Consider the following 24,969-nt stretch of genomic DNA (forward strand, 5'->3'; position numbering starts at 1 on the left):
TGGTCCCAGTCTCCCTAGGGCTGCAGCACAAGCTGGAAGGCAGGGGTCCAGTGGACTTAGTGTAGGCTTGGCACCCTCTTTTCAACATATCCCTGGAGCTAAATGTCTCCTAAAGAAGGATCTTTTCTGATCTCAGAGTACCTCTCTGTATTGCAATTTCTTACTATTTTTAAGATTTTATTTATTTATTTGACAGAGAGACACAGTGAGAGAGGGAACACAAGCAGTGGGAGTGGGAGAGGGAGAAGCAGGCTTCAGGCAGAGCAGGGAGCCCAATGAGGGGCTTGATCCCAGGAACCTGGGATCATGACCTGAGCCAAAGGCAGATGCTTAACAACTGAGCCACCCAGGTGCCCCTGTATTGCAATTTCTTAATGTGTAAAATGATTAAATATCAATGTCAGAGTGTATTTATTTTGGTGATAGTTAAATACATAATATGCTAAGGGTTCAGATTAGTATTTTGGTACATAGAATGTACTCAAACGTTGATTACTATTGCTATAAAATTGCAGATGTCATTTTGCTATAATATTTTAATCCATTTGTTATGATGTGTTTTTCATTCTTCGTAGACTTTTGCTGTCTTTTGTTTTTTCTTAACTATGTTTGCTATTGATTGGCCCTTATATAAGTCTTTATTAAGAACTTTCTTTTAATCAATATGTATTCTCTTCTAGTTTAAAATTTTTTATGCATTCAGTATTAAATCTTATGTCTTCTTATTTTTTATCTTAATTTTCTAATTTCTTGACTACTCAGCTTAAATGTTTTTGGTCTTTATTGATAAACACATTTGTAGGTATTCCCATAATTGTCTAAACTGTTCTCTTTTATAAATACTTTGTAGATCGTTTTGTCTTTGTTTTCATGTTTTTATCCAGAGGTTATTTAAGAGAGTGTGTTATAATTTTCAAGTTGTTAATGTCACTTTTTGTTTGTCCTTTTTATTGTCTATAGTTCTTCCTTTGGTAATAATCAGGAAAATAGCCTTTTAATCTCATATTTGGCAGAATATATTCTGGGTTATTTTGTTAACAAGTACAAGATAAATTTTGTGTTTCATTGATCTAAAGAATATACATTATCTGAAAAGTGTAAAACTTTTTCTTTTTTTCTCACTCCCATTTACATATATACTATAAATATATATAATTTATGTATATAAAAGTGCATATATAAATGTGAGGATCTATATTATATATTCTCTCTATATAAATTATATGTACTTTATGGACATTGGGGAGTGTATGTGCTATGGTGAATGCTGTGAAGTGTGTAAACCTGGTGATTCATAGACCTGTACCCCTGGGGCTAATAGTACATTATATGTTTATTAAAAAATAAAAAATAATTTAAAAAATTATATGCACTTATAATATATGTAAATGGGAGGGAATATATCATATATTTATGATATGCTCTATATCCTTTCTCATTGTTGACTATTATCTATTTTGGCTTCTTCTTTGCTGATTCAGATGCCTTTTATTTCTTTTTGTTGTCTGATTGCTGAGGCTAGGACTTCTAGTACTATGCTGAATAGCAGTGGTGATAGTGGATAGCCCTGACATGTTCCTGACCTTAGGGGAAAAGCTCGCAATTTTTCCCCATTCAGAGTGATATTCACTGTGGGTTTCTCACAGATGGCTTTTATGATACTATTGTCTATTTTGGAGTAGTCAAGGACTTTATAGTTTCTCAGGTACTCTTGTGCTTTTAATAGCAAACTATGTTTAAGTACTAAATTGGTTTATTAACAATAGTAATTAGTGTAGAAAATACTTTTTCTACATCCTATGAAATGGGGCAGATACATTTCATATCAATAAAATGTATAAAATGAAAGAGACTAGAGAAATAATTAAGTTCAACCCATCTATTAGAAACAGGAAGCAAATAGGAAATTACAAAGTGAGGTGACTTCACAGTTGTCACAATAAATTAGTGGCAACATGAGGCCTGACGCTCAAGTCTTTCAACTCCAGTTTGTCCTTTTCATTTTTCAGAGAACTAAATGAACCTTCTATGAGAAACAGTTAAGAGGAGACTCCATTGACCTGCGTCCTGCAATGAAAGGGAAGAGGAGGGAGGATACTTAAAAGACATTTGTTGTCCATTGCTTCTGCTAAGACCCAAGTATGGAATCATAGGTTATGAAGTTATTGAGAACAACTTACTCAATTGTGGTGTTTCCAAATTTAGACAGAAAAACTTCCGATGTCTAGATAAATTTGAATGTCAGGGGGTGCCTGGGTGGCTCAGTGGGTTAAGCCACTGCCTTCGGCTCAGGTCATGATTTCAGGGTTCTGGAGTTGAGTACTGCATCGGGCTCTCTGCTTAGCAGGGAGCCTGCTCCCCCCCCCCCCCGCCCCGCCTTTCTCTCCGCTTACTTGTGATCTCTCTCTGTCAAATAAATAAATAAAATCTCTGAAAAAAAAAAAAAGTCTTGTTTAAAAAAAAAATTGAATGTCAGATAAAGAATGATTTTTTTTAAGTATAAATATGCCTTAGACAATATTTGGGGCATGCCTATACTGTAAGAAAATTCATTATTCATCTGAAATTCAGATTTAACTGGGTATTCTGAAGGACTCTAAAGGTTGAATGAGAGAAGTGAACTAAAGAGGTGAACTAAAGACAATGATAAACTACTAAAGCAAAATGTAGAGATAAATTCTATCTTTATAATTAACAAAGTCTGTAAGAAACATGTATAACACATAGTGGGTAGTGAAGCTTGTATATCTTGAGCTTTTGACATCTGTGCTGTTACAGGTCTACTTTCCCTAAGATTCATATTAGGAAACAAGTCTCAAGTAATAAGCAAAAATGTATGTAAATTATGGTGCATTGGAAATGGAAAAAGTACCATTGAGGCTGATCTTCTTTGGAAGCTTTATTTAGTTCTTCTGCCCATTCATGAGTTTAATCAGTTTATAATTCAGCTGGTTGATGAAGCTATCAAGAGATAGTTTTCTTGGGGCACCTGGATGGCTTAGTCAGTTAAGTGTCTGCTCTTGGCTCAGGTTATTATCCCAAGGTCTTAGGATCAAGTCCCACATTGGGCTCCTTGCTTGGTGGGAAGCCTGCTTTTCTCCCTACCTGCTGCTCCCCCTGCTTGTGTTCACTGACTCTCTTTCTCTCTCTGACAAATAAATAAATAAAATCTTAAAAAAAAAAAAAAAAGGAGAGATAGTTTTCTTAAAGTGGATTTTGCCCTTGATAAAGTCTCTGTTGTAGTTAGGAATTTCCAAAGCACATAGAAGAATTCTTGCTTTGTGACTATTAAAAATTAGAAAAGCAAGAAAAAATTACAAAAGCAATTGATGTGTTCAAATTTCTTTGAGGCATTGTTTTGGAGCATAAGATAATATTTTATACATACAGATCAATTTGCACTGAGAGCATTCCTGCTATGCTAGAAAACAAATTGAATTTGTTGCTCAGGTAAAGATAAAAAAGCAATAATATTGCACAGTAATGTCCCATGAAAATGAAATTTGGCTATAACATGGTTGGCATTTTGGTTTCTGTCCTCCACTCAGCTTAGCAGGGTTAGAAGGTGGTGAAAGATTTGGGGGGGGGGTTTGGGGATGGGGAGTGAGTTGCAGTTTTTCTCTTCTGCAGGAGACCAGCAGAGGCTGAAGGAGCCATTGCCTTGTAATTACTTGCTGAATTCCAGGTACAAATAATCTTATACATAAGCTTCAGTATTTCTTGTACTTTTTGACTTCTTCATTAACTTTGCAAGGACAAGAGCATTGATATTTTAGTCCCTACCTTGAGCCTTATGTGGGGAGTTAACTCTACCATCACGCATGCGCTGCCAAAACTAGCCTGCCGATTTTAAAGCATGCTGCGTATCTCTGGTGAATAAAGTAAACTTCAGCAGATGTTTATTACAGTGACCTCCTCATTGGTCTTTCTGCCTCTGATCTTGCCTCTCTTGCATTTTCAACACAGCAGGCCGGGTGATCCTGTTAAAAATCTAAATTAGATTTATTGCGTTCAAAACTCCCCATAGGCTTCCCATCTCACTCACTATATACTAAGTACTCACAAGGATCTCTGTGATTACCTCCTCTCCCCACCTCTGGGGCATTGTTTCTTACTATTCTCCCCTTCCTCCCTACGCCAAAGCTACACAAAAGCTCTTTAACCATGCCAGCTTCTTTCTGGCCTTGGGGTTTCGGGGTGCTCTTCCCGCAGATGTTTTATAGACAAATATTTCACTTCCCTTAGTTTTTCTTTTTTTCTTTTTAATAAACTTTATTTTTTAGAGTAATTTCAAGTTCACAACCAAGTCGAATGGAAGGTTTGGTGATTTCCCATGTTCTCCCTGCTCCCACCCACGCACAGCCTCACCTATTACCAGCACTCCTCCCCAGTGCGGTCCATTTGTTACCATGGATACAGCTACATTGACACATCATAGTCACCCAAAGCCCATAGTTCACACTAGGGCTCACTTTTGGTGTTGTACAGTCTATGGGTTTGGACAAATGTGTGGTGGTGACATATATTCACCACAATAGGATCACACAGAGGGGTTTCATTGCCTTGAAATGTTTCTGTGTTTCACCTTTCATTCCTCTTCCCCTTCAGACTGGCTTCTTCCATTTAGTAATAGGCACTGAAGTTTTCTCCTTGTTTTTTCTTGGCTCCATAACTCATCTCTTTTTAGCGCTCACAAGTATCCTGGTGTCTGGATGTACCATCGTTTGTTTATCCACTACCTCCTGAAGGACATGTCGGTTGCGTGAAAGTTTTAGAAATTATGATTGCGTGAAAGTTTTAGGAATTATGAAGAAAGCTGCTGTAAACATTTGTGGGAAGCTTTTTGTGTGGACATAAGTCTTCGACTCTTTTGGCTAAATACCAAGGAGTGCATTTGCTGGATCGTGTGGTGTGAATATGTTTACTTTTCTAAGACGCCATTGACTTGTCTTCCAAAGTGTGTATCACTTTGCATCCTTATCAGCAATGTATGAAAGTCACTGTTGCTGCATATTCTTGCCAACCTTTGGTTTCACTGTTCTGGATTTTAGATTTTGACCATTCTAAGTGTTATGTAGTGGTGTCTCATTGTTTTGCTTTATGTTTCCCTGATGACATATAATGTGGAGCTTCTTTTCCTATGCTTATTTGCCATCTGTATGTCTTCTTTGGTAAAGAATCTGGTAAGTTTGGGGCACCTGGGTGGCTCAGTGGGTTAAAGCCTCGGCCTTTGGCTCAGGTCATGATCCCAGGGTCCTGGGATCCAGCCCCATATCAGGCTTTCTGCCTGGTGGGGAGCCTGCTTCCTCTCTCTCTGCCTGCCTCTCCACCTACTTGTGATCTCTGTCTGTCAAATAAAATCTGGGGAGAAAAAAAAAAACGAATCTGTGAAGTTTTTTGGTGTGTTTTTTAAATCAGGTTGTCTTCTTATTATTGAATTTTAAAAGTTCTTTGTATATTTTGGGTAAGAGTCCTTTATTAGAAGTGTATTTTGCAGGGTGCCTGAGTGGCTCAGTGGGTTAAGCCTCTGCCTTTGGCTCAGGTCATGATCCCAGAGTCCTGGGATGGAGCCCCATGTTAGGCTCCCTGCTTGGAGGGAGAGTCTGCTTCTCCCCTTCCCTCTGCCCCTAATCCCCAGCTCCCAGTTCCTGATCTTTCTCTCTCTCTCTCTCTCTCTCTAAAAAAACAAAAAAAGGGTCCTTTTAAAAATCTCCTATTCTGAACATTATTAAATACATTATAAGAGGTTTTGCTAAGCCTGTAAACTTAGCTTTAAAACTGATTTTAAAGGAAGTACATTCTTTTAAAATCAGTTTTTGATATTCCTGATAAAATGCTCTATAATTTTGTTTCTCTTGGTAGTTATCAGAACAGTAATAATGATGATAAGGAGAATGACTGCCACTGCTGGTGATTACTTCGCTAAGTGTTAGTCACTGGGCAAGGTGCTTTACCTCCACTCTTTCTGGCAGGTAGGAGCTCCTGACACCCACCCAACAGATGTGCAATATGAGGAAATGACCACAGAAAGACGGAAGTCACTTACCTAACATCAGCAGCTGATACGTGTAATACTGAGATTGTGACTAAGGTAGCCCGAACTTCTGAGTCCACATTTTTAGCCATAAGTTACTGGCTGTCATAGATGATATGTGTCTTTTTTTTTTTTTTAAGATTTTATTTATTTATTTGACAGACAGAGATCACAAGTGGATGGAGAGGCAGGCAGAGAGAGAGGGAGGGAGCAGATTTCCTGCTGAGCAGAGAGCCCAATGCGGGGCTTGATCCCAGGACCCTGAGATCATGACCTGAGCCAAAGGCAGAGGCTTGAACCCACTGAGCCACCCAGGCACCCCACAGATGGTATATGTCTTATGGTGAAAACAGGTAATGGTGGTCATGGATTTTTTTGATATGGGCTCATGAGAACCTATTCTCATAATCATAGGTGACAATATAGTAAACTCTTAAAGTGCTGTTTTACCCCTACCCCTAATCTTCAATCAAGAAACACCAGCTGTAGCAGCAGCCCAGTAAAGGGAAGGTCTGAAAAGCATAAGGGACTTTCATTTTCCTCAGTTTAAGAACTGTGAATTTTGCATTTTCTGAATGGAATCTAAGCAACTTAATTTTTTGCTACTAACTTACCCTTAATGATGCAGAATTGATACTTGAAACTCTCAGAAAATGAAGTAGGGGCTAGAAATCCTGGAATTTACCAGTGAGATGATTGTGTTTGCCTTAGAGTCAGTGGGTGGAAGGTGTGCTGTTGACTTACTTTAAGAATGAAATAGAGCAGAAGTAAAGCTCCTTGTTGTCAGGGACCAAGGCCTGCTGACAGTGACAAACTATTGGGGAAAAAAATCGTGGGACTCTTTTCCTCAGGTGATATGATCAGCTCCTGGGTAAACAATATGAAAGGCAGTAGTGTCCCTAGGGGGCTTCTTGAGGAGAGCAGCTCCTATTGCTGATTCTGTTTCTTTGCTCCTTTGGCGCCATTGAGTAGAGTGAAGAGATTCAATAGGTTCCCCTGAATACTGACAAAAGAAATAACATTTCTGAGCCTCGCATTCTTCTAGCCTCTTCCCGAAAACAATGTGAATGTTAAGGGTTTGGGGATATGGGAAGGATCTCTGTTGTTTCAGAAAATCACCTCGGTATTATTCATGATTTTAGGTTGACAGTAACTTAGGGAGGTTTCAGAGTCTCAGCTGAATTCTCATACACATTCCAAGTAGCCATCAGTACTTTTCTTGACTTAGAGTCTTCTATTAGACTCTCAGCTATCAAGAATCTTATGGATTTCTGGTATTGAGCCCCACATTGAGCTTCCTCTCAGCAGGGCATCTGCTTCTCCCTCTCCCTCTGCGCCCCCCCACCCCACCTCAGCTCACTCCTTCACATTCTGTCTCTCCCCAAAATAAACAAATAAAAACTCTTAAAAAAAAATCACGTGGATTTCATTTCCAGCGTGAGTTGACTTGGAGAAAGCTCCATACATTTATTCTTGCCTAGACAATACTGACTGTGCCTCACACAATTGATGAAGAAGGGTGTACCCGATTTCTAGGCTTTGGGGTCCTAGCATATCCTTCTGGAGGAGGAAGCTTCTGTTCTTTTTGCTTTGGGTTCAGGGAAGCTAGTGAGCCCCAGTTGGGCACATGGTAACGCACTCACTGGAAAATAGCAAATATACATCACATTCATTGATTAACTGTAATTGAGGAACTTTAGCAGGATCTTTATTGTTATTACTTTTTAGTGGGTTAGAAAATTAAAGTTTGTGTGATTCAGGTGACTCAGTGAGGTGGGCAAGGTTAGTTAATAAATGGCAGAGTTGACGCAGGAGTGCAAATCCATGGACTTCTCTGCCTGTCCTCTTTTTGCTTCATTGCCCCCAAGTGCCTCCAACAGAGGCTACTGAAGCTGTCGGTGGTTCTATTGGCCAGGAGTATAGACTTCTTCAGACTTCATCTAGGGCAGGGGACATGGCATGCTTTTAAAACATGCCATCATAGCAAGGAATCAGTATGCCCAGATTCAGTAGCTGAAGGGCCAGAATTGTGTTTTGGATCCCACTGCAGACTGTTTTCACAGCCTTTTCTGCCCCCAACCCTTGCCCTCTTTTTCGTATTCCTGAATTTCCAGGCGTTCTTCAAAATTTCTCCTGTCTTCCGGTGCTCAATTCCTGTGTACTCAAATGCATTTTGTTTGTTTGTTTCCATATGGTGCCTATCATTTATCTTCCATGTTTTCTGGCTCTCCTGCTCTGAATTTCACTGCTGTCTATTGAGGAGGTCTCTGAGATCAGCTGAGCCACCCTGTTTGTGCAGACAGCTAATGCTTGAAGGTGGGTTCTCCTTGAGCTGGTGAAGCCACTTGTACTGACTCAACTTGCTGGAGAACATACTTGCTCATGGGCTTTTCAGTCAAACTTGTGTGGAGAAGTCAGTCAGATTGTGTGGAGAATGACATAGAGTAGGAAGACCAGAGGAGACCAGCCCATCTCTAACTAGACACACAGGCTCATTACAAGTTTAACACATTTAGCAATATATATAGGAGAAATCATATTTTTCCTATCTCTAATTTTAATATCCAAAAGAGTGGTGACTTTTAGTGTAGTGGTAGGTCAGTGATATGTATTAACATATATCAAAGGTCTATTTAATGTGACTGAGTACCAGCAAAGATTTTGTGACCAAAAAGGAAATCTCTTCATTTTTTTCTAATTATAAAACTGTCACTGGCATGAGTGATCTTACAAACTCAGGCGTACACCATTTGGCACCTTTTATTTAAATCAAATAAACATCACTTTGAAACTCAATCTTGACAGTCTGGTTGGGAAATTTAATCTCAATCTTTTAAGAGACCAAGGGTTGCCCTGGAACTTTATGAAGTGGTCAGATGAAGTATTTCTAGTCTATGGTGCTTCAAGGTTACTGCAGTTATTTTTGTGCAAACCCATGTAGTTAATGATAAGCAGATGACTCTGATGTTTTGGTACCAAAATGGGGATGAACAGCTTTCTTAGATGAAGCTAGGGTCTCTGGTCCCTGAGGCCAATGGCTAAGGATGCATGCTACAACAATTTCTTCTGTGGTTCTAGAACTTCCCTAGGGATTGATAAGGTAAGCAGATATAAGTCTCCCCTACTTTTAGGAGTCTCAGAAATCTACATTATTCCAAATTTGGGGGGATATCCTCTGTATTTCTTTCTGTTTCCATTTCTTTGCCCCATCAAAGCTACTCTTCCCCTGCCCTGTTTCTTGCTTCATCCCATCAATGTGCTCAGGCTCACACAAAGGAGTGCCGAAAAAGGAGGCAGTCTTCACATCACCAGGATAAGGGAAAGACCTACCTGCCTCCTCGAAATGTGGAGAAAGAAAATGTAGAATAAAATACAAGTCGCTCTCATTCATTCTATTCTTTCTCAGCGATGAGAAGAGAACATCAAATATCTGTATAAATGTTTCTACCACTAAAGTCTTGTATGTGTAACAGGATGCAGAATAGGATTTTCCCTCCTGACTCTGGTTGAATTTTATTTTTTTTAAAGATTTTATTTATTTGACAGACAAAGATCACAGGCATGTAGAGAGAGAGGAAGGGAAGCAGGATCCCCGCTGAGCAGAAAGCCCGAGAGGGGCTCGATCCCAGGACCCTGGTATCATGACCTGAACGGAAGGCAGAGGCCTTAACCCACTGAGCCACCCAGGCACCCCCTCTGGTTGAATTTTTAATTGAAACTTTAGTTGAGGAAAGAGACTAGGTGTGTCCATGCAGGAGCTGCTAAGATGGACCAAATTGTTCCAGGGCACATCGTCTCCAGGAGCCTGTGCAGAGGAGAATTTGAGATTCATTCTGAGGGGAATTTGTAAGAGTAGAGATTTAGTGGCATCCAACTATTTATACCCTCAGACCCCCACTTGCAACTAAGCAAACCCAACGGGGACACAGGAGTTGCAGAAAGAGAGACTGGTCTTGGATATTCAGGGCTATGGTAACTTCTTGGCCTCACCTCTGCTGCTAGCCAAGTGAGTACTTGGGAGGATTTGACAGGTAATCTCCCAACCTGCAAGAGATTAGCAGGAAAGGGGACCCTCAGATGGCTTTTGATTGGCAACGTTGACAAGCAGCTCTTTGGCAGAGTGAGGTGAGGGCCACTGTGGGCATATGGTATGCCCTTTATGCATTTCTTCTTGGTCACATGGGTATGAGTAGAACAATCATAAAAATATTTTGAAGCTTTTTATTTGGAAATAATTTAAAACATACCAAAAAGTTATAGCCTAGCATGGAAAACACTTGTGTTCCCTTCAGTGAAATTAGAAAATTATTAACATTTTGCCACATTCATTTTATCTTTTTTTTTTTTTAAGATTTTATTTATTTATTTGACAGAGAGATAGACACAACAAGAGAGGGGACCCAAGCAGGGGGAATGGGAGAGGGAAAAGCAGGCTTCCCGCTGAGCAGGGGGCTCGATCCCAGAACCTTGGCATCATGATCTGAGCCAAAGATAGACCCTCAATGACTGAGCCATCCAGGTACCCCAATTTCTTTCTTTCTTTCTTTTTTTTTTTTGGTGAACCATTCTTTCTCTCTCCTCTCTCTTTCTGTATGTAGATACGAATACTGCTAAACCAACCTAGAGCAAGTTGCCTCATAGCACTTATTGCTTCTTCAGGGTTTATTTTTATGAGCAAGTACCCTCACTTATATAACCAGAGCACAGTTATCAAAGTTAGGCAGTTTAGCATGGATAAAGGACTATTATCAATGGCAGACTTTATTCAGATTTTGTGATTTATTGATCATGTGATTTATTTTTCAAACCAGGATACTTCTGAAATGAAAGGGTGCTATCGATAATTATGCTGGGACAGCACGTGTCAACTGAGACTGTGCTTCTAGGCTTGAACAGTCTTAAAAATCTCACTCAAGAGAGCTGCCACCTCCAGGACCCAGGGAAGAGAGCAGAAATGGATTGCAGGGGATTCCCAAGGGTCTGCAGAAGCATTCTATGCAAAGGTGCCGCCTGGTGGTCAGGACTCATCACAGGGAGTCTGCAGCATGCAAGGTCACTTTTTTTAGTGTGAGAGCAGCAAGCCTGTCCAGGGAGAGTGCAGGGCAGCCAAGAAAGCTATGCACTCACTACCAGCTAGAGTAAGCTGCTCAGTCCCTTTTCATCTCTTTCCCCCTCATATTTATTCATTCTGGAGGATAAAGAGAGCTAAGGGAAGAGAAGAAAACGGGGACAAGAGGAATGCAAGGATGGACTAGGCCCTTTCTTTGCTGCTTCTTTTCCCAAGTTGAGGATCAGAACTGTACCAGGGAGGGAGAAGTTTTATTAGAATGGCTCATTAAAGTTTAGAAGTGTCATGGAGGCAATCTTTTAAAAATGGAAAACAGAATCGCTCACCTACCTGAGTGACAAGAAAGATGGTGGGATCAGTCCTAAGTATCACTGAAAGATGGAGAGGAAAATCTCACAGGTGAGATTTGAAGGCAGGGATGGGGGATGTGGCGCTGTTTTGCTATTGTAGTGTCAACTTCAGCATGTTCGATAAACTGGCTATGCATGCTTTAAAAATTCTAATATGTCTAAGGAAAGGAGAATGAACATGCTCTAGTTCTTATTTCTCGCTCCCCAGTTTTCTGAAAATATACACACACTCGTGCACTCCCATACACACACAGTTCTACAAGCTACTGTGTTCACTTTACAGTATATTGTGGGCAAATTACAACATGTAATTTAATGGGCTCTTCACATTATAAAATTTAAGGACCTGCCTCATTGTATGGACATATCATTGGGTGGATGGACAGACCATGATTTATTTATCTGATGTGCTACTGATGAGAATTTGTTTTCCATTATTAACTGCAATAAATAATTCATTCAATTATTTACTTAGGATAAATTCCCAGAAAGGGACTTGGATTGGAAGTGTGGCCTTAAAGGCTTTGTGATCTATGTCGTCCCATTGTCTTTCCTGAAATTGGTATCAGTGTCTAGTCACCCTGATAGTAAACAAAGACTGACTCTCTCCCCACACTCCTGCCAATGTAGTGAATATTACGTGTCTACCCCATCCTTAGTCATTCACAGAGGGACACACTTCAATTTAGTTTCCAGTGATCATAGTCAGAAATGAGACAGTATCACAGTGTAAAATGAAATTATTATTATTATTTATAAAGAGTTCTTGACATGTAAAGCCTGAGTATTCCTGGGAGAAGCAAACAGAATAATTCTCAAGCACCACCAGCGGTGAATACATTCACAGCTTTCCAAAACGTGATAGCTGGATCCGAAATTATTTTCTGCATTAGTACAGCCTTGTTTCTAAGTGGTCATATGGATCTCTGCAGAAGCCCGTTCCACTGTGACTGGTTACTTTCCGTGACATCTGTGTGAGTGGGATGTTAGTACATTATGCAAAAACCACATTAGGATTGTGCTTCATTTGATGTTACGCCAATTTTCTGCTTTTCTTTTCCCCTTACATTGCCTCTGTAAGGACTCAAGATTTAATAATCATGATACGGTTAGAACAGCAAACTGGCCCTTCGTGCAGCTGAGCCCTTCAGAGCATCTCAGCTCCGAATTTGCACCCATCTACCTTGCTTCTAATGGTGAAAATTCAAGTAATGCGATTCCTCATGAAGCTGGATTGTCCATAAATGGCTTGTTTCTTGCTTAGTCTCCAATTGAAGTCATGCTTAAGTTTCCAAGGAGGCTGTACTTAATGGAGAAGAAACATGAATCAGGTGGCTGCGTGGGACTGAGAAGGACCTGGCTTGCTGCTTCCGTGAATAGCTCCCAGTGGGCCTCATCTGTAGCTTTAAAAGAAGCAAAACTGCTCAGCTTTTGGAGTTCTTTTAACTCTTTGTGCCTACCAAAGTCAATTTAGGCCATATGAAATAAAACAAATATTTTTTCATGAAATAGTACTCAATTTGGGAGTGAAAACCTCTCTGAAAAAGCATCCTAGGGGCGCCTGGGTGGCTCAGTGGGTTAAAGCCTCTGCCTTCAGCTCAGGTCATGATCTCAGGGTCCTGGGATCGAGTCCCGCATCGGGCTCTCTGCTTGGCAGGGAGCCTGCTTCCTCCTCTCTCTGCCTACTTCTGATCTGTCTCTGTCAAAGGAATAAATAAAATCTTAAAAAAAAAAAAAAAAGCATCCTAGGTCTTTCCTTTCAGGCTGTGTATTTTGAAAAGCTGCTTTGCTGGGGCATCTTGGCTGTCTGCTGGAAGTTCTCCTAAATGAGCAACTTGTCTTATTAGCTCAGGAGTTTTGTGACGGAGACAGTGTACAAAATATAGCATAGGAGTTCTTATCCATGTCACCTCCAGGTGCTATTATCCTGATGGGAAAAAACCAGAGGTTGCAGACCTCTCGCCAGTGGGCTGATCCGGCCTAGAGATGTTTCTTTTGCCCAATATGAGGCTTCAAAAAAATATTGATTGGTTCCCAGCATTTAAAAATCTGGATTTCAGGTTTCTTCCAGAAAATTGGGAGATTTAGTATTTCTGGGATGTCGTTCCTATAAGGTGACAGGTCACAGAGTAGAATATCAATATTCCTTCAGGTCAGAACAGAGACTTATTCTTAAATTATTTGCTTTTCTCCTCCAATAGGCCATATATATATGGCCTATATAAATATACACAGATATCTATACCTATATCTTTTTTTTTTTTTTTTGAGAGGTTAAAAAGCAAGAGGGAATTCTGGAAGACAACTCAGTTTGTGGTCTCACCTTCTGAGAGAGTAAATGATTCTGCACTCCCAACAACACTCTGAGCTTGCTTGCCTCAGCGAAGGCCCTTTTTATAATATATCCTGTCCATTTTCCCCCAAGTCTGCCTTCCTAGACCTGGGAAGAAACCAGAGGGCAGAAACCATATCCTGATTGCTCCTGTGGTGTTCCAGTCCTGATTCTTACATGTAAGGCCTTGGAGAACTACTTTTTGAATGAATGAATGCTTTGATGGATAATGAATGAATGGTCCAGTGGGCTATTTATGATGACATGGGTGTCCTAATGGAGGGGTACAGATAGGTGATTTAGGATGGATTTTTCTCAACACTTGGTACTTTGGGGGCAGTTGGCATCATGTAGAACTTGGAGTCAATGCCATTTGGAGTCCCACCTGAGCTATATTCAAGCAGTACCATTTCTTTGGAACAACTTTATCTTTCTTTGAGTATTGGGAATAACAATTCTTATTTGATCATCCTATTAAGATCAACACAAAACCTAACAAAAGCTCATTATTCCCCTCAAGTTTTTAGTCATTACCTGACAAAAGAAGAAGCTGAAGTCATCCAAAAATATAATTTCTGTTCCCCCTTTGGGAGAATAACACATTCAGGTTTTCTTTCATTGTAATTTCCTTTGACTACGCACGGTTCTGTTTTTAGTTAGACTTTATAAAATGCTATAAAATCTTTCCACTCTCACTTTTGTCAAGAATGTAAATACAAAATGTTCAATGTTTTGGAACAGTTTTGATATATTTCTCCTTTAAATTAGGATTGGAACAGCTAGAGGATGCCATAGCTATTTAATCAAAGAGTAAATATTTTATGACTACAATGAAGGGAAAGCTGTTGAAGGAAGGGGATGTGAGGGTGGTTATTCTAATTGGAATTAGTGCTTAAGAAAAGCACAAGCAATTCCCTGTATAGAGAAGGTGAAGCTGATTTCATTCAGTCACATTAAGACAGCTCTATTGTGAATGAGCTTTTAATCATTTTGTGACAAATCAGAAGTTACCTTAGATTTGTTGCTCACACGGAGACTTTAATATTTCCATCACTCTCATCTCATGTAGTTACCAATCACTTTGACATTGACATATTTTAGAAGCATTTCAATTTAAATAATGTGGAGTTACATATATTTAGTTTTAGTTTGCATGTTCTTATATTGTAAAATTAGAAATAAGTTAATTTCATGAGGGGAAATTATCAGAGAACTGATTAAAACATTTTTTTAATAAGGAAGGGGTTAATATGAGGTCTGATTCTGAGAATTTCAGAGCAGACTCTTTCTTCTGAGAGTAGTACTCACTACAAAAATATCAAAGTCTTGCTAAAACAAGTTGTGCCTGGAGAAGTTGCAATGAATGTTAATTACTCCATTTTTAATTACATATCTCTGAAAGTATATTTTCACAGAATATATTTAATACTAAGAAGACTACACATTTGGTGTATTTACTATTTTAAAAAATGATCTTAACAAGATTTTATATTAGAATATCATTAAAAAACAAACTTGCTCAAACACAGAATTTACTCTTTCTTGACTATGGAAAAACCACATTTTTCTCTGCAAGTGTGATCCTTAGGAAAGATTTACCTCCTTTCTGGACATCTGAAACTTCTTCCTTGTTTTAGAAAGAGACCATAGCAACTTACCTCTCAAATGTTGCTTTAATGTTTTTTGTTTGACTGTTTAGCAAAGAAGCAGTACACAGGAAATTCATCCAACTCTCCATGGGAAATGAATTCCCCACGACTTTGATGGTGAGTTCCTATGGTACTAAAACATTGTAAATGGATAGCAGTTACCAAACCTGTGGAGTAGCAATTTTCCCCCCCACAAATATAATTTTGTTATTTCTCTAAAGAAGATTTTAAAAATATCTAACAAAGAGAAATCCTGCCAAGGTAATCTTCTTAGGCAAATCCTTGTTTGATGGAGCAGAGGATGGGGAAATAGGACCAGCAGGCCACAGGAGGCCTGCTGGTATGTTCTGTGCACACTGGATTTCTCCTAAAAGAACCTTTGTCAGGGGCTAGTTCCTAGGCTTTCAGGACATCACTGTAGAGTTACGTCATGGCTCTCAGGAGACCCTGGGATGTGGGGAAGAAAGAGTCTGAAGCTCACCTAGAAGGGTAAGGCTCTGAGGTCCCCCGGCCCATGTCTAGGAGGCAGAGTGAAGGAAAGAGCTGTCTGCAAGAGGGCCTTCATTTACCTCAGATTTTAGCCGCAGTGCTTGACTCTGGTACTGGGAGGAGTGGGACAGCTCAGTGCCCAGTGGAAGTTTTCTAAAGGCGGGTTGTGATGAAAATTCCTTTTGAAGGCTCTGAGGCACTTGGCACTTGCTCCAGGTCTCTCTTTGGGAAGCTGTTTCTCCCATAAAACAATTTAACTAAATCTCCTTTCTCCTGGATTATGGACTCCCATTTCTCTGGCATGGAAGACATGTACTAAATCCACAAGAATCCAATCCTTCCTCAACTCAATTTAGCCAGCCCCCCTATCAAACATCGATGTGTTCATTTTAAAATAAAAATGGAGATACCAAATGTACTGCATATGCTTAGGCTCGCAGTGACAAATTGATGTAGTTACAGAAAGTATGTCCATTTAATTTAAATATGTTCCCTTAGGGCACCTGGGTGGCTCAGTCTGCATTCAGCTCAGATCATGATCCCAGGGTCCTGGGATCCAGTCCCACATTGGGCTCCCAGCATCAGCAGGAAGCCTGCTTCTCCCTCTCCCTCTGCAGCTTCCCCTGCTTGTGCGCTCTCTCTCTTCCTCTGTCAAATAAATACTTAATAAATTAATTAAAATAAATAAATACATTCCCTTAATCTTTCTCAGGTATCAGGATCATATTTTAGCACATCGATTGAGACACTGTGACAAAGAGTTGTAGAAGCTTCTGAAGAAAAATTAATCATCTGGTTCCTAAATCTTCTTCTCTTACTCTTAAAAAAAAAAAAAAAAAAAAAAAAAAAAAAGAGAGAGAGAGAGAGAGAAAGAAAATTTTCATTGTGACTGCTCAATTTCTATCACTTATCACCTCACTCCCAGACCATCAAAATAGCTTTTCAGTTTTTCTCTCATTACTAGATTCTTCTCTGTATGCAACTCCAAACCATCATAATGTTGTCAGATTAATGTTCTTGAAAGTATGTTATGCAGAAAACCCTTCAGTAGTTCCCTACGTTTAACAATACAGTAGACTTTTACTTATTAAAAGATGGAATCTGATTATGCCTTTTTTCTGCTTCATCTTCTTTGTTGGCTTTTCATTGCCCTTAAAATATAGTACGGATGTCTTAAAAATGGTTCATCTAGGTCTTTATGAGCTATCCCTCACTGCCACAATGATAATTTCACATATCTCCATGCTCTACATTAAAACTGGGCTGCCCTGGATTTTGTACTAGTGCCATGACCTTGTCCTCAGTAAGCCAGAGTTTGCTGAGTTTCTTAAGGAAATAGAAGACAGACACAGTTTACAGCCAAAGGTCTGGCCTGGAAAGAACTATCACTAACATGGCTGCTTCTCTCCATCATGATTCCGCCAATCCCCTACTCCAAATGAGCATGATTTCCTATCTTGATTATGTACTTGTTGTCTGGTTTACTCATGTGCACTCCTGGCTTACTGCTGGTTTTCTTTCAGTCCTAGATAATGGGCATGTTGGACCATTTAACCTCTTACCATGTAAGAGCCTTTGCACTTACCGATCACTCTGTCTCACTCTTTATCCATTCATCTCTTGATGGACATCTAGGTTTTTTCCATAGTTTGGCTATTGTGGACATTCCTGTTATAAACATTTGGGTTCACGTGCCCCTTCGGATCACTACGTTTGTATCTTTAGGGTAAATACCCAGTAGTGCAATTGCTGGGTCATAAGGTAGCTCTATTTTCAACTTTTTGAGGAACCTCCATGCTGTTTTCCAGAGTGGTTGCACCAGCTTGCATTCCCACCAACAGTATACGAGGGTTCCCCTTTCTCTGCATCCTCACCAGCATCTGTCATTTCCTGACTTGTTAATTTTAGCCATTCTGACTGGTGTGAGGTGGTATCTCATCGTGGTTTTGATTTGAATTTCCCTGATGCCCAGTGATGTGGAGCACTTTTTCATGTGTGTGTTGGCCATCTGGATGTCTTCTTTGCAGAAATGTCTGTTCATGTCCTCTGCCCATTTCTTGATTAGATTATTTGTTCTTTGGGCGTTGAGTTTCATAAGTTCTTTATAGATTTGGGTACTATGGGTTTGATGAGTTCTTTATAGATTTGGATACTATGTCATTAGAAAATATCTTCTCCCATTCTGTCAGTTGTCTTTTTGGTTTTGTTAACTGTTTCCTTTGCTGTGCAAAAGCTTTTGATCTTGATGAAGTACCAATAGTTCATTTTTGACCTTCCCTCCCTTGCCTTTGGCATTGTTCCTAGGGAGAAGTTGCTGCGGCTGAGGTTGAAGAGGTTGCTGTCTGTGTTCTCCTCAAGGATTTTGATGGATTCCTTTCTCACATTGAGGTCCTTCCTCATTTTGAGTTTATTTTCATGTGTGGTGTAAGGAAATGGTCCAATTTCATTTTTCTGCATGTGGCTGTCCAATTTTCCCAATACCATTTGTTGAAGAGGCTGACTTTTTTCATTGGACCTTCTTTCCCGCTTTGTCAAAGATGAGTTGACCATAGAGTTGAGGGTCTATTTCTGGGCTCTCTATTCTGTTCCATTGATCTATGTGTCTGTATTTGTGCCAGTATCATACTGTCTTGATGATGACAGCTTTGTAATAGAGCTTCAAGTCCAGAATTATGATACCACCCACTTTGGCTTTCTTTTTCAATATTCCTTTGGCTATTCGAGGTATTTTCTGGTTCAATATAAATTTTAGGATAATTTGTTCCATTTCTTTGAAAAAATGGATGGTATTTTGATAGGCATTGCATTGAATGTGTAGATAGCTTTAGGTAGCATAGACATTTTCACAATTATTTGTTTTTCCAATCGAGGAGCATGGAGCATTTTTCCATTTCTTTGTGTCTTCCTCAATTTATTTAATGAGTACTTTATAGTTTTCTGAGTATAGATTCTTTGCCTCTTTGGTTAGGTTTATTCCTAGGTATTTCATGGTTTCGGGTGCAATTGTAAATGGGATTGACTCCTTAATTTCTCTTTCTTCTGCCTTGTTGTTGGTGTAAAGAAATGCAACTGATTTATGTGCATTGATTTTATATTCTGACACTTTACTGAATTCCTCTACAAGTTCTAGCAGTTTTGGAGTGGAGTCTTTTGGATTTTCCACATATCATATCATCTGCAAAGAGTGATAGTTTGACTTCTTTGCTGATTTGGATGCCTTTAATTTCTTTTTGTTGTCTGATTGCTGAGGCTAGGACTTCTAGTACTATGTTGAGTAGCAGTGGTGATAATGGATATCTCTGCCGTGTTCCTGACCTTAGAAGAAAAGTTTTCAGTTTTTCTCTATTGAGAGTGATATTTGCGGTGGGTTTTTCATAGATGGCTTTGATAATATTGAAGTATGTGCCCTCTATCCCTACACTTTGAAGAGTTTTGATCAGGAAGGAATGCTGTACTTTGTCAAATGCCTTTTCAGCATCTATTGAGAGTATCATATGGTTCTTGTTCTTCTTTTTTATTAATGTATTGTATCACATTGATTGATTTGCAGATGTTGAACCAACCTTGCAGCCCTGAAGTAAATCCCACTTGGTCGTGGTGAATAATCCTTTTAATTTACTGTTGGATCCTATTGGCTAGTATTTTGATGAGAATTTTCACATCTGTGTTCATCAAGGATATTGGTCTGTAATTCTCTTTTTTGATGGGATCCTTGTATGGTTTTGGGATCAAGGTGCTGCTGGCCTCATAAAATGAGTTTGGAAGTTTTCCTTCCATTTCTATTTTTTGGAACAGTTTCAGGAGAATAGGAATTAGTTCTTTAAACGTTTGGTAGAATTCCCCTGGGAAGCCATCTGGCCTTGGGCTTTTGTTTGTTTGGAGATTTTTGATGACTGTTTCAATCTCCTTACTGGTTATGGTTCTGTTCAGGTTTTCTATTTCTTCCTGGTTCAGTTGTGGTAGTTTATATATCTCTAGGAATGCATCCATTTCTTCCAGATTGTCAAATTTGTTGGAGTAGAGTTGCTCATAGTATGTTCTTTTAATTGTTTGTATTTCTTTGGTGTTGGTTGTGATCTCTCCTCTTTCGTTCATGATTTTATTTATTTGGGTCATTTCTCTTTTCTTTTTGATAAGTCTCGCCAGGGGTTTATTAATCTTATTAATTCTTTCAAAGAACCAGCTCCTAGTTTCATTGATTTGTTCTATTGCTTTTTGGTTCCTATTTCATTGATTTCTGCTCTGATCTTTATTATTTCTCTTCTCCTGCTGGGTTTAGGCTTTCTTTGTTGTTCTTTCTCCAGCTCCCGTAGGTGTAGGGTTAGGTTGTGTATTTGAGACCTTTCTTGTTTCCTGAGAAAGGCTTGTACCGCTATATATTTTCCTCTCAGGACTGCCTTTGCTGTTCCCACAGATTTTGAACCATTGTGTTTTCATTATCATTTGTTTCCATGAATTTTTTCAGTTCTTCTTTAATTTCCTGGTTGACCCATTCATTCTTTAGGAGGAAGCTGTTTAGTCTCCAGGTGTTTGGTTCTTTACAAATTTCCTTCTTGTGATTGAGTTCTAGCTTCAGAGCATCATGGTTTGAAAATATGCAGGGAATGATCCCAATCTTTTGATACTGGTTGAGACCTGATTCATGACCCAGGATGTGATCTATCCTGAAGAATGTTGCATGTGCACTAGAGAAGAATGTGTATTCTGTTGCTTTGGAATGGAATGTTCTGAATATATCTGTGATGTCCATCTGGTCCAGTGTGCCATTTAAGGCTTTTATTTCCTTTATGATCTTTTGCTTAGATGATCTGTCCATTTCAGTGAGGGGAGTGTTAAAGTTCCCTACTATTATTGTATTATAGTCAGTGTGTTTTTTTGGTTTTATTATTAATTGGTTTATATAGTTGGCTGCTCCCACGTTAGGGGCATAGATATATAAAATTGTTAGATCTTCTTGTTGTACAGACCCTTTGAGTATGGTATAGTGTCCTTCCTTATCTCTTATAGTCTTTGGTTTAAAATCTAACTGATCTGATTGCCACCCCAGCTTTCTTGTGATATCCATTAGCATGGTAAATTATTTTCTACCCCTTCACTTTAAATCTGGAGGTGTCTTTGGATCTAAAATGAGTTTCTTGTAGGAAGCATATTGGTGGGTTTTGTTTTTTTATCCATTCTGAAACCCTGTGTCTTTTGATTGGGGCATTTAGTCCATTTACATTCAGGTTAACTATTGAGAGATATGAATTTAGTGCCATTGTATTGCCTATAAGGTGACTGTTACTGTATATTGTCTCTGTTCCTTTCTGATCTACTACTTTTAGGGTCTCTCTTTGCTTAGAGGACCCCTTTCAATATTTCCTGTAGAGTTGGTTTGGTGTTTGCAAATTCTTTCAGTTTTTGTTTGTCCTGGAAGTTTTTTATTTCTCCTTCTATATTCAATGATAAACTAGCTAGATATAGTATTCTTGGCTGCATGTTTTTCTTGTTTAGTGCTCTGAATATATCATGCCAGCTCTTTCTAGCCTGCCAGGTCTCTGTGGATAAGTCTGTTGCCAATCTAATATTTTTACCATTGTATGTTACAGACTTCTTATCCTGGGCTGCTTTCAGGATTTTCTCTTTGTCTCTAAGAATTGTAAATTTTACTATTATATGATGGGGTGTGGACCTATTTTTATTGATTTTGAGGGGGGTTCTTTGCACCTCCTGGATTTTGATGCTTGTTTCCTTTGCCATATTAGGGAAATGCTCTCCAATAATTCTCTCCAATATACCTTCTGCTCCCCTCTCTCTTTCTTCTTCTTCTGAATCCCAATTATTCTAATGTTGTTTTGTCTTATGATGTCACTTATCTCTCGAATTTTCTCCTTGTGGTCAAGTAGTTGTTTGTCTCTCTTTTGCTCAGCTTCTTTATTCTCTGACATTTGGTATTCTGTATCATTAATTCTCCCTTCTATCTCATTTAGGCTCACAGTAAGAGCTTCCATTTTTCATTATACCTCATTAATAGATTTTTTGATTTCAGCTTGGTTAGATTTTAGTTCTTTTATTTTTCCAGAAAGGGCTTTTATTTCTCTGGACAGGGTTTCTGTAATATCTTCCATGCTTTTTTCGAGCCTGGCTTTTTTTTTTTTTTTGAAATGTATTAAAGATAAACTAGTTAAAAAATGTTTAAAGAGGAAAGGGTAAAAGTTAAAAAAAAATTAGCAGAAGAAAAAAAATTTAAAAAATGAATTAGCTTTGCAAGACTAAAGATTCATGGGGAGAAAGCCATGAATTCCATGCCTTGCTTTCTCCTCCTCTGGAATTCTGTTGTTCTCCTTGGTAAGTGAACTTGGGTTTGTCTGTATTTCTTGTTGATTTTCTGGGGGAGGGGCCTGTTGTAGTGATTTTCAAGTGTCTTTGCCCCAGGTGGAATTGCACTGCCCTTACCAGGGGCCAGGCAAAGTAATCTGCTTGGGTTTGCTTTTGGAAGCTTTTTTCCCTGAACGCTTTCTGTAGAGTTCCAGAGGATGGGAATGAAAATGGCGGCCTCCCAGTCTCCAGCCTGGAGAAGCCGAGAGCTCTGGGCCCCACTCCTCAGTGTGCTCTCAGAGAAAAGCGCTCAATCACTCCTGTCTCCCTGGCCTCCGGGTGCACTCCGAGCTCACCCAGCCTGTGACCAAGCGTCTTTGTCTCTGGCACATAGCTCTGCCTGGAGTCTCTGAACCCCACAGATCCCTGAGCTCTTCCAGGTCGGAGTTTCCCCGGATCTTGTGGGGAACCCACTAATGGAGCATTGTCCTGTGCCATGGATTATGGTTCAAGGTAACCCAAGTTGAGAGTTCACTCCTCAGCTCTGTCTCCGTAGCCGACTTCCCTGCTCTAATACCTAAGAGCTCTGCGACACTCAAACACCCCCGATCCTTCTGTGACCCCGTGGGACCTGAGGCCATGCTGTCCCTGCGTGGGCTGCACTCAAGTTTAGCCTCTGGAGTGACATTGATCAGTGAAACAGACTTTTAAAAGTCCTGATTTTGTGCTCCATTGTTCTGCTGCTTGTTGGGAGTTAGCCCCTCCCCCCTCCCCTCTTCCCGTCGCTTTGGATTCACTTCTCTGACGGTCTTACCTTTCAGAAAGTGGTAAATTTTCTGTTTCTAGAATTGTTGCTCTTCTTCTCTTTGATATCCTGTTGGATCTGTAGGTGTGTTCAGAATGGTTTTATAAGCTATCTAGCTGATCTCCTGTTACCTGATGTCGTCTCAGCCTGCTACTTCTCGGCCATCTTGAGTCCTCCCTGTAAGTTACCAAAGTTTTATATGAAAAAGTTTCCTATCATCATAGCATTCCTACAAGGTTATAAGCCATAAAAATATGGGCATTATTAACCAACTACTAGGAATTGTGGGAGGGAGGAACATGAACAAAAGTAAAATTTATATGCAGATATCTGGGCCTTCAAGCTATTCCATCATGAAAAGGTTAATTAAAAGTGATGATTCATATACGTTTCTGCTTATCTGGTAATTTGTTTTATTCTACTTTAATATCGAGTCTCTGTGATCTTAAATTTTATTTTAGGTCCCAAGTTCTATTTAAGCTCTGGGTCTTTTCACAACCCGTTTTCTCAGCTTGGTGTGCTCCACCTTGCTCTCCTCCTTCCTTCCTTTATCACATATTTCTCAAATTTTGCTCCAAATAGCACTCCTTAAGGGTGTCATTCTCTGACAGTCTTGGCCTTATCCCCATCGTCTTTATTCAAGACATAGGTTTTCCTTCTGGTTTATCAGCTTTCTCCAGGTTGACCAATGTCTTTTTATTTTTGGCTTCTGTATCTTCACTATGATGCCTGGTAATTAAGAACTGCTAATTAGTATTTATTAAATAGAAAAATGCATGTCCCTTAACATCTGAATACAACCTGTATATCACACTGCCTCTGACATGGGTATTATACTCCATTTCTGCAGTATTACTCCTACCATCTCTAGACTTTTTGTGACCATCTATTTTCCTACAAGAGCTGTATATCTGTATATGTATCCATCTAGGTATTTGTTTTGTTATAGACTTCCTTCCACCTCCATTCATCATGGTCTATCCAACTCAGATGACATCTTCTTCACTGTACCTTTGTGTTTCCCCAGCCAAAATGATCCTTCTCGCTGTGTTCTCAAAACAATTAATTTCTCACACTTTTTAGGTAATGGCACCTTGTGCTATAGATATTAATGAAGGGTTCATGTATCTCCCCCAAGATTGGAAATTCTTTAAGAACACAGGCCATGGGACAGCACCCTTCTATTTCTCATAATTCCCAACATAATACCTTGTACATAAGACTCATGTGCTTATTTAATATTTCTTGTGAGAATTGGATAATGGCCATTCTAGGTAACCAATGGTTTTCTTGGTAACACTTTTTCTCTGCATAATCTAAGTGTTCAGACCCCTTTGTATGGTGAAGATACCTTTACTGTAGAGTCTTATTTAAGTGTTTTTCTTTTTTTTTTTTAACTATTTTTGTGTTTCATCTGATATTAGGGACTTCTTTGGATTTAGTGGAGTAAGAATCTTTGACTAAATAAAAATAGCTCAAACTGTAGTCATGAATCTCCAAAATGGAAGACTAAGAATAAAACCATTTTCTCTGGTTTATAGAGAAGCTACTGAATGTATGAGTTGGGCATGATTGGGCCCTATTCAAGAATTATTGGAATTATACTGGGCAAAGTAAATAGAAAACTCAGCATTGTTACAAGTTTGTTCATTTTCCAACTAGCCTAGAGAGAAGCATTTTGAGAATGGCCAGTGTGCTCAGGAATTTAAAGGGCTGTAGAAAACTTTTTTTTGTCTGTGAGATGAAACAGAAAATGATAATTAAGAAATACAGTACATCTATCTTCTCTTCTTTCCCCTTTCTCTTTCCAGAAAAAAATATCTAAGTTCAGGAAAATTAGGAAGAGATTTATAAGTATCACACACTCAGGGCTTTGGGGTTATCACTGAAAGACCACAAAGGGAATAAACATGTCAAATATCCCTAATTAGTATCCCAACACAAA

Source organism: Mustela putorius, unplaced genomic scaffold (genome assembly GCF_011764305.1).
Source record: "Mustela putorius furo isolate JIRA1106 unplaced genomic scaffold, ASM1176430v1.1 tig00000145_pilon_pilon_pilon, whole genome shotgun sequence".
NCBI lineage: Eukaryota > Metazoa > Chordata > Mammalia > Carnivora > Mustelidae > Mustela > Mustela putorius.